At 39.0% G+C, this 10970-nt stretch overlaps 1 protein-coding gene across 10 annotated transcripts in view; it reads left to right on the forward strand.

Moving 5' to 3' along the window:
• Positions 1-10970, forward strand: part of ESRRG (estrogen-related receptor gamma) — a 683317-nt gene that overhangs the window by 198675 nt on the left and 473672 nt on the right. For 8 of the 10 annotated variants that reach the window (XM_011987382.1, XM_011987390.1, XM_011987394.1 and 5 more), the window contains one exon: positions 5701-5792. The exons of 1 other annotated variant lie outside the window; for it this stretch is intronic. The gene's annotated coding sequence lies outside the window, so the exon portion shown is untranslated. Of the gene's footprint in view, positions 1-5700; positions 5793-8661; positions 8700-10970 lie in introns of those variants that run through there. One more of the 10 variants, XM_011987387.1, reaches the window with a different exon arrangement.

Below are 10970 nucleotides of genomic sequence, written 5' to 3' on the forward strand. Positions count from 1 at the left end.
AAATCTTTGTTTTCTTCAAGCACACTAATAAATTCTGCCTAATTCATTTTTTATTTTCTCTCAGGGTTTGCTTGCAGATTTGCCTCAACAAAGGAAGCATCATGTTACATCTTTTAAATAATTGATGGCTCTCAGTTCAAGCCAGCTTGAAGGAAATTCTGAAAATAGGTACTGATTGAGCAAGTGCCTCCTTCCTCCCCACATTCCCCTCCTCAACACTCTCTCTTCTCATCTTTGTTTAACCAAACCCACTTTTCCCTCCCCTTTTGTTTCTTTGCCTCCTTGGTTGAGAGCAGAGGGTGCTTTCATTTGGGTTTAGGCTTTAGCTAATTCTTGGTATCTCTCATTTATTTCACAACATTCTATTTACTTTATTAAAGATAGGGGGAGCTATTAATTATAAGCTGACTGATCTAATGAGGAGCTTTTAATTAATCAACAGAAATGTTATGTCATAATAACCACTGGAAACGGTTTGTTAGAATTATGAGAAAACTGGGCTTAGAGCTTGTCCCTCTAAATTTGCAGTGTGTTATTCTCCAACGGTCAAATTACCCTGGAAGCTGGGTCAGCTGCAGCCTTGCCCAGCTGTTCCTGTAGGTCCTAATACTGTGAGCTGATCTCTGTTATTCCCCCAGAGAGAGAAGAGCATCTCCATTTTACCTCACTCTTGGTGTGATTAGCAGTTGTCTAAGACTTGGAAAAGCCATTACCACTTTCAGGCAGATATGGCTGGTAGAACCTTAGACTGGTCTATAGTGATTCTGGCTTCTAGTCATGACTTTGTAAGTCACTTTGCCTTACAGGACTTCCCTTTCCTTACTGGTAAAATGAGGGCTTTGGAGTGCATTATCGCCAAGATCTTCATCAACATAGCCTTCTTGCATGCTCCAGGGAAAGGGATGATAAACCAAGAAGAACTTGCACTGCGTTTGATTTTGGGTGCATTAATGGTATTCTGACTTTGAGTGAATGAAGATCATGTGCTCCTTCTTTATTAACCTTCCTGTTTCTTTCCATGATTTTTCTTTTCTCTTAGTCTTTCATTTATGTCTTCTTCTCTTATTTATTTCCCTTCCCTTTCCTTTCTAACTTTTCATGTTTCCAGGGTTAAAGTGGAAGGAAAATGATTGGCAAAGTGCTAGACTCAAGGATCTGGGCCAACTTAATGAAGAAATCTCTTATTTTAAAAATATTTTGTCCTCACAGAAAAGCTTCCTCCGTCAGAGTTTGCATCAGAAAGTAGCCAATATTATTGAATTTGTGAAGACTAAATATAGAGTGGCAAATATCGGGAGATCTAAATCTGGAATTCTACGTTTGACCTCAGTTTAACTGGAGGGAGTCTTACATTGTACCCATCACTGAAAAAGCTGTATCTAAATTGATGGATTATTTTCTACTCTCGAAACTATTTCATAATCTTTAAGGCACTTTTCTTTTCAAAAGATGCATCACATAGATTATATCATGACATTTTATCTCTTAATAGATCATATTTCCTGGCGGTGGGGAGCTGAAGTTGTCTTTGCCCTGTATCTCCCCATCATCCAGTAGCTTGCTTGCCTGCCCAAGATATCCTGCCTGATTGCCTTTATTGAAATCCTGAAAAAAAAAAAAACCTTCAAATAATCAAACCCGCATGAATAACATATGGTAGGGGATCTGGAAAACTGAGGAAATTCTTCTGTTTATCTTTTCCTGGCTGTACACTAAAGTTATCTTCAGAATCATTAAAGGAAATATGTGTTTCTCCTTTTAAAAATCTTTACTTCTGCTATGCATTCACTTTTTGAGAGTATATGCTGTTCAGGGTTTTGTATCTGTGTGTAGTAAGTAGATCCCTCACAATAGGATATACTCCTAAGGTTTTGGAATTCAAAATGTGTTTTTCCCCAAGGACAGCTGGGTGAATGGTTGGGTTCCACTGTCATGCTACCATGTTTGAGGAATATCATGGGCTAAGTGGCTTATCCTTTTATTGGAATATTTATTCTTAGAACCAGTTTGAGACCCAAGAACTGTATTTAGAGAGGTAATTCCCCTTCTAAGAAGGTTCCTGCAACAATGCAGAGGCAGCTACTGGTGATGGTAGAGGGTGATGGTGGGGATGGTGTAAGTCCTATTGCCTTGGGGTCACTGACTTTGTGGGTGAAGGGATACTGGTAATGTAGTTATCTATGTTTGTTTTAAAAATATTCTCTGGGACAGGGAAGAGAATCCAGAGGCTTCCTCTTCCTATCTCATACTACACAACCACCGTGGGGCAGATCATTCACTTTGTAATACGTACGAAAGGTGCACCCTGGAAATCGTGCAATGCAAAATCCAGGCAACTGCACCTGATAGTTCTTAATCCCGGAATTTTTTCTTTGTAACAGACAATCATCAGCTTACAAAACAGTTGTGAGTTGTGTCTCAGTCTACATTTTAAGACTGGTTATTCAGAAACAATAATTGGTAACTGGGACCTAATTAAACTAAAGAGCTTCTCCACAGCAAAAGAACTATCAAAAGAGAGACAAGCTACAGAATGGGAGAAAATATTTGTAAACTATGCATACTACAAAGGACTAATGTTCAGAAACTACAAGGAACTTGAGTGACTGAACAAGAAACAAATAACCCCATTAAAAAGTGGGCTAAGAACATAAACAGACATATCTCAAAAGAAGACATACGAGTGACCAACAAACATACGGAAAAATGCTCAACATCAGTAATCATCAGAGAAACGCAAGTCAAAACCCCAGTGAGATACCATCTTACACCAGTAGGAGTGGCTATTATGAAAAGTGAAAAAGTAACAGATGTTTGCGAGGTTGTGGAGAAAAGGAAACACTTATAACTATTTGTGGGAATGTAAATTAGTTCAGCCTCTGTGGAAACCGGTTTGGAGGTTTCTCAAATAACTAAAAACAGAACTACCATTCAACCTAGCAATCCCATCACTGGATATATACCCAGAGGAAAAGAAATTATTCTACCAAAAAGACACCTGCCCTCATATGTATAACACAGCACTATTCACAATAGCAAAGACATGGAATCAACCCAAGTGCCCATCAGTTGAGGACTGGATAAAGAAATATGGTACATATAGAGTATGGAATACCATACAGCCATAAAAAAGAATGAAATCATGTCCTTTGCAGCAACATGGATGCAGCTGGAGGCCATTATTCTAAGTGAATTAACACAGAAACAGAAAACCAAATATTACATGTTCTTACTTATAAGTGAGAGCTAAACATTGGATAGAAACAGACAAAGATGAGAACAATAGACACTGGGGACTCCAAAAGAGGGGAGGGAGGGAGGGGATCAAGGGTTGAAAAACTTTCTGTCTGGTACTATGTTCACTGTTTGGGTGACGGGATCAGTAGAAGCCCAGATCTCAGCATCATGCAATATACTCTTGTAGCAAACCTACACATGCACCCCCTGAATCTAAAACTGAAAATGAAATAAAACAAAATAAAACTGGTTGTTTGGAATTTAGAATATTTGCAGACAAGGGAAAAAGTGAGATAAATAGTAGTGCATTTCCTGGGTTACCCACAAAATTCTTCTCAATCATATTGTTACTGGACTTCTAAAGGCCATTTACAATCTTTATCCCCCCATTCTTAGTATATTACCTATAGTATTGAATAAGAAATCTTTCACCTGGATTGGTTGTCACTATTTAAATCAAGATTTTTCTGGGGAAATATATACTGCATTTTGTAATAAGAGGAAATCATAAGGGTAACAGGAACTGATTCCATACACCCTTCCAATGCCCCACCATCTCCTCTTGCCCACAAACTGAATCTCCTGAGTTGAACGCCTCTGCTTAGAGATAGTTGTTGGTATGAGATCAAAAGGAGAACTGGTTCCCAAAACCATTGTTTTAACATTAACATTATTTCAAATTTTCAGCCATTTCAGAGATAGAGTATGACAAGTTGTAGAGTTTAAATGTTAACTTGAAATCTACGGCCACACTGGCTATGAGCATTAGCAATATTACACAGAAAGCAGCCACCTAACTGTTGAAATCAGCACCTGAAGGATTTTTCTTGATTCAAGTCCTGTGTTTGTACTTCCTGAGTCCTGTGCTTTCTTTTTAAAAAAGCAAAAACCTAAATGAGGTCTTCTTGGACTTCTGACCCTCTAGTGTCAGCTGGGTGGGTCCTCTCCTAGTGTTTCTCTATACTTACATAAATTACAGTTTTTTAACAGGTTATGTTCACACTCCTAAAAAATAAATAGGATTGGATTCTCACATTCGAGTCATCTTACCTCCTGTCTCTCTCATGGGTATGTTTGAAACACCATCCTAGTTTTATATGTAAAGCACTCTCCTTTCTTGATTCTAGACCCTGTCAAATTCCAACCTACACTAGAAACCTCCTCGGTCTCTTGTCTTAGTTGATCTTCAGCTCACTTTATGCAAGAAATTATTTAAAAATGATCCGTTTGTTTTCTAGTATTCAAATAGTTTCTCTTTAGCATTACAGTAAATTACCAAGGTATGATTCCAACTGCTGGGTGTAGGGGGAAGTTGGGATTGAAACCTCAATCTAGTTTATTTGCCAAGCATTTTACTTTTAACCTCATTCTTGAAAGAAAGCGGGAAAGCAATGAGTCTGAAGGGTGTCTTTAGTGAAACGATTTAGAGGTTCGTCTGAGGGTCTTCTGATGCAATGCAGGCATCTCTTTGAAGTGTTCACTCCCCGAAGTCTACAGTTACCACATTCATGCCTCAAGGGATGTGATGCAAAGTGGCCTGGTGCCACCTGAGTAATTATTTTCTCCACATCTTTTACTTAATATATTGCACCAGAGCGTGCACCAAACAAATTGTCAGGGGCATTCCGGCCTCCTGTTAGTCACAACCTTCTCTTCTCCCTTCTCACCTCCTGAGCTGCAAGTTCAGCACAGAATTTCCCTGGATATACAAGGGATTGCTTTGTTGCTCTGAACAGTCTTTTTATATTTTAGTAAAGATATGAGAAGCATTAAGTTAAATCATATGGAATTGCCGTTTTTGTAGGTCGAAATTGATAGAATAACAGCAACTTCATGAGGTTCAATCCGGTAGCTTCCTTTGATAGACATCTCCCTAAAACATCATTAGTGTATGTTTAGTGAAAACCCACTTGGAGTTTACTTAAAATAGAAGCTTCAAGTTTTCCCACTTAGAAAGCTGGGGCCTCTACCCTCTCTCTTGTGTTTTTTTCTGAAGATCAGAGAAATAGGACACAAAGCCTTCACATTTGGAGAAATGCATATATTTTGAGACTAATATGAAGTAAGTACAAAGTCACTTGGTCTTGGAAGAATTTTTTTTTTCCTGAAAGTTATATATGGGTATTATAATGGAAAACGCTTTGAAACCCTAACCAGAGCATTTGCTATAAATAAGAGAGGAGCGGAAGATTAATAAATCTGATAAAGCTAAGAAGGAAGAAATCTTAAAATAAGAAATGAGGACTGTACCTTCGTTGGAGTGTTAATACAGCCCTGAGTGTATATATAGGAAAATCAAAGACTTGCTAAAGGCAGAGCATACTAAGTCATAGCTATTAATGTGTGCTTAACTCTATTGCCTGGGAGATTTTATTAAATGCGGCGGCCAAGAAAATTGACCTTACTTTTTTTTTTTTTTCCTTTTTTGGGTTGGATCCTTGCTCACGTCACATAAATGAATAGAGCTGACAATTTACTGGTTCATCAATGAAACAATATTAAATTATGAAGATGTAAGGAAAAAATCCTACGCTAACACTGTCGCAGTTTGAAAGGTAAGCTGCTCCCTACAAGATTAGGAGATATTAATGTTCTTTTAAAATCCATATAACATAATACCATGTGATACACATTAGAGGGTTAAGTGGCCCCGTGACATCTTTGACTACTATTGTGCTGCTGGCAAGTATTTCATAGTAAGGTACAATGTTTTCCTGACTCTGCCTTTTAAAATGTAAAGACATCATTTTAAATGCTTTTAAAGTGTTTTTTGTTGTTGTTGTTGTTTGTCTGTGTGTAGGATATTCTGGCAGATTGGACTTTACTGAGTGTGTGTTGTGGTGATCATGTAGTTGCTTTGGAAAGGTTTTGCCCGAGTTTCTGTTGATTCACTGTATTGACCAGTAAGCTGAGGTTGTGAAAGTCAGACTCTTTCTTACTTTTTGTCTTTCAGTGATGCCTAAGAAGTAAAATATTGCTCTTCTTTACATCTTGTCCTGTGTTTAAGATAGAGATCCTTCTCTTTCTAATTCTACCTTCTGTGAACTTAGTAAAAGTTCTTGGTATCCATTAGATTTCAATTGAATATCCATTTCTTTCCAGGGATATCTGTCTACTTCACTCCATTTTTGAAGGGAAATTATGTAATACTAACTTTCCCAGGTTACCATTAGTTAGTCAGTTAATATCCTAGACCCAGGTCCTTCACTTGGATCCATGAACTCCGTTGTGGTTGTAATGACTGTCATACGAGGATCATAGCGTGGAAGGATTCTTTTGTTGCAGAGTGTCTGTGCATTCATCATACTCTCACACGGATTTGTAACTCAGGAAGGATGAAGAGCCACTGCCTCTTCTAATGCAGGATCTCTGATGTGTTAGTTACTCTGAGTTCTTGCTGCAGAGGCCAGCGCAGAGTAAGTGAACAGGAATCCGTGCATGCTCACTGCCAATGATGCCTTTCAATGGTGCTTGCTACTGAACCCTTTGGAATAAGGCATATTTCTGAACGGCATTCAGCAGACTCCTGCTTCAGTGTGGAAAATGGCACTTTAGAAGTTGAATTACCTTTTTCATGGCACCCAGGTTGCTTAATTTGCAAATTGAGAGTAATTTAGTCAGCGGGAGAATATGTTTTCATGTTCGAAGTCCATTGGAATGAATTTGGCGTTCTCTTTCCTCCTTCAGCTCCAACTATCATAAATTGGAGTTCTGGCCCCAAACCGTTCAGTTACATGATTCTGGAATATCATCTGTTGTTTTGCGTAGCATCAGTTTAGTTTTAAATATTGGTAACACTTACATCTACTTCTTGTGGACTACAGGTGTGCCCTGCTTTCAGAAAACTTGGATAGGCTTCAAATTCACGCTTAATATGCCATTGCAGGAAGGGGCAATGATTTGTACACTAAAAATAGATTGGCTTTAAAAAATAATTTATCACAAGATTCCTTTAAATAACCAACTCTCTTAGAGCATTTAAAATATGACTTGATTTGAAAAATCAATAGCTACTTGCTCAACTTTTCAAGAACACGTCTGCTTTGTAATGTGAGGTGGGTGAGCTGGGGGCACCGAGCCACAAAGAATGAGGGTCTTAAGTGAGCTGAAGAGGAATTAATTTTAATTTAGAAAAGAATTTGCTTTTCCAGAGTTTCCCAAGAAAAGCACCTTCACCTTTATCACCTCCAGAGAACGTAAAGAAAAAAAAAAATAATAAAGCAGGCCAGTTTCAGTTTGGAAAAGGTAAATCTGTTTCTTTGGTGGGTCACATTCTGCATTATGCATGTGCATAAAAGTGAGGTTTGCTTTGATCCTGACTATAAAAAGTTTATTTTTAAACTCAGACTGGGCAGGAATCCAGCGATGCTCTTTCCCCTGCAACACATCCTGGGTTTCAGGTCCCCAGCCTGGCGGAATAGAGCTAAGCAGCAGGAAGTAGTTGAAGAGTGTAGAGACTTGATGGGTGCTGAGGTTTTTTCCCCCCTTCCTCCCCTCGATTTTTGAAATTCAAATTGAATGCAATTTTCAGCTCATTTGAGCCAGAATATACTGTTGCTGAGCTTCAGTGGCTCTTAAATTCAAACTCACAGGAGAAAACAGATATCATCTGTCACAGAGGGTGGGGGAGAAGACTCCCGGCGTTTATTCATGGGAGTCAGAGCTCTAGTAACTAATTCAAACCTTTCTGACTAATTGACTAATCACTCACAGGCAAACTTATCAACTAATCAATGAAACCTTTATGACACCCATCTTATGTAGTCTGGGAGTAGCTACCCCCTTCCTTTAGAAAAAATTGTTCAAGTCTATTTTTATATCATTGGCGCTTTAATACCTTTTTGGCGAAACGAGACAGAATATCGTGACAATCTTTTTTTCTGCTCTTCCTGACTATTTTTATTGTTTCCCTCTTTAATGTCTTTGTCAATTCTATTTATTTATGACAGAATTAGCAGAAAGCTTATGGGTGGCTAAGCGGTACAAAAAATTTGAGGTTTTTTTTTTTTCTTTTCTTTTTTGTTACTATACAGAGTACTTGAAAAATATCTTTCTTGGGGGCAAAGATAAGTACCAATTAAAAGGGAAAAACCCACTCATACAGTTCTTGAGTTTGCAAGTGTGGCTAATCTGCAGGGTGGATGTTTCAGGATGGCTTGAGAATGCCTCTGGGTGAAGTTCTGCCATTGGGTATGTGCCCCGGGAATGCAAATAGATTTGAGCAAATAACAATCTGAAATTTCTCCTCTGATTTCAGAAAGAGTGCAATGTGGCACTTTTGATTCTGAAATGTAGGTTATATGATTTACTGCTGATACTTGTCCTTGAGTGTTTTAGTATAAGCCAAAATTTACATGGGGATATGAAGGTCATTAGCTGTCTCTTGCTGTTCGTCGTCGTCTTCTTTTTTTTTTTTCCCTCAAGATCCATGAGAGAAAAGTTAATTATGATGTTATTTCAAAGTAAGCAGGAGTAAAACAATTTGATCTCTAAATACTATTTTTAATGAAGTTTGTTCATAGCTATCAAACTTGGAGTTTAAAATTGTTTTGCATAAAGTAAGTATATGGTCTGGCCATATATATTTATATTTATACTCGTGTGTGTGTGTTTGTGTGTGTTGTGTGCTTGTGTGTGTGTTTGTGTGTGTGTGTGCTTGTGTGTGTGTTTGCGCGTGTGTGAGTTTACCCATCCCCAAAGTCTCTAAGAAGGTGACAGCAGGAACATCCAATGGTGGCCATTTTCACATTAATAGTCATCAACCACTGTATTCTCTTAATGATAATGTGCTTGTGAATTAGATCCTTCGTAAAAGACATTTATTTCATTTCTTTTATAAGAACGATACTGACATGCTAACTTGTTTTCTCGTGATTATACCTCAGTACAAGTACCACAACCATATTGTTGTTTCTTGGACGCATGGTACAAGAAGCCAAACATCTACTATGAGGTTGTGATTTATAAAAAGAAATATGTATTTGTTCTCTGTTGCCCCCACAACACCCCCGACCTTCACATTCCTGACTATAGAGCTCTTTATCCCTTGGAATTTCCTGTTTGACAGGAGTGTCTTTCGTTCTATTGAGGTGACTTTTGGAGGTCTCCCAAATGGGTTCTGGTCACCAGAAAAATCAAGCCATGATTACAAGCTTGGAACTTTCAATCACACCCCTCATCCTCCAGGAAGGGGAGAGAAGCTGAAGATTGAGTTAATAATTGACCAGGCTTACAGGATGAAGCCACTGTAAAACTCCCTAATCTGGGTCAGATGCGGTGGCTCACACCTGTAATCCCAGCACTTTGGGAGGCTGAGGCAGGCAGATCACAAGGTCAGGAGTTCAAGACCAGCCTGGCCAACATGGTGAAACACCATCTCTACTAAAAATACAAAAATTAGCCAGGTGTGGTGGCATATGCCTGTAATCCCAGCTACTCAGGAGGCTGAGGCAGGAGAATTGCTTGAATCTGGGAGGCAGAGGTTGCAGTGACCCAAGATCACTCCGCTGCACTCCAGCCTGGACAACAGAGCAAGACTCCATTCCCTATCCCCCCAAAAAAGATTCCTAAACTGTGGGATTTCAATTTGCAATTTCAGGGCGCTTCTGGGTTGCTGAACATGGGGAGGTTCTGGGAAAGTGGCGTGCCTGGAAAGGGCTCGGAAACCCTGTGTCCCTTCCCATATACCTTGCCCTATGCACCACTTTATCTGTCTGGCTGTTCATCTATATTCTTTATAATAACCTTTATAAATATAATAAACCAGTAAAAGCAAGTGTTTCTCTGAGTTTTGTGCGGTGCTGTAGCAAATCAGTCAAACCAGAGAAGGGGGTTATAGAAACCTCCAATTTATAGCTAAATCAAACAGCAGTTGTAGGTAGCCTACAACTTTCAGTTGATGTCTGAAGTGAAGGGAAGTCTTGTGGGACTGAGCCCTTAACCTGTGGGATCTGATGCTGTTTCCAGGTAGGGAGTGTCAGAATTTAGTTAAATCGTAGGATGCCTAGTTGGTGACCACTGGAGAACTGACGTGTGGGAAAGCAAAAGCAAGCCCATACTTCTGAGCACAGAAATGTCTGTGTTGAGTGTGAGAGTAGGAAAAACAGTTTAATTTTTCCTATGTTATTACACCTACCTTGACCAGGAATCTACATTTTCAGCTAATTACTAGTTAATAGGGTTTAGTTTTTCTACTAAAATATCTTAAATTTTCAGTTTACATGTAGTTACTGAGTGCTTACTACATACCAGCCACTCACTGTGCTAAGATTAAAATATATAAAATTGTGGTTCTCTAACCTAAGTGAAGTGGACATTGGAGGTGACATATCAAAAGAGTCACCAATATGCACTATCCCAACCCTTTCTGTCAGTGGATAACCACTTTTTTAAAAACAATTGATATGGTTTGGCTATGATCCACCCAAATCTCATCTTGAATTGTAGCTCCCATAATTCCCATGTGTTGTGGGAGGGACTGTGTGGGAGATAACTGAATCATGGAGGCGGTTTCCCCCATACTGTTCTCATGGTGGTGAATATGTCTCATGAGATCCGGTGGCTTTATAAGTCTCACAAGATCTGATGGCCTTTCTCTTGGCTCTCAGTCTCACTTTTCTGCCGCCATGTAAGACATGCCTTTCGCTTTCTGCCATGATTGTGAGGTCACCTCAGCCATATGGAACTGTGAGTCCATTAAACCTTTTTCTTCATAAATGACCCAGTCTCGGGTC

The sequence above is a fragment of the Mandrillus leucophaeus genome, unplaced genomic scaffold (assembly GCF_000951045.1).
Source record: "Mandrillus leucophaeus isolate KB7577 unplaced genomic scaffold, Mleu.le_1.0 Scaffold309, whole genome shotgun sequence".
Taxonomy (NCBI): domain Eukaryota; kingdom Metazoa; phylum Chordata; class Mammalia; order Primates; family Cercopithecidae; genus Mandrillus; species Mandrillus leucophaeus.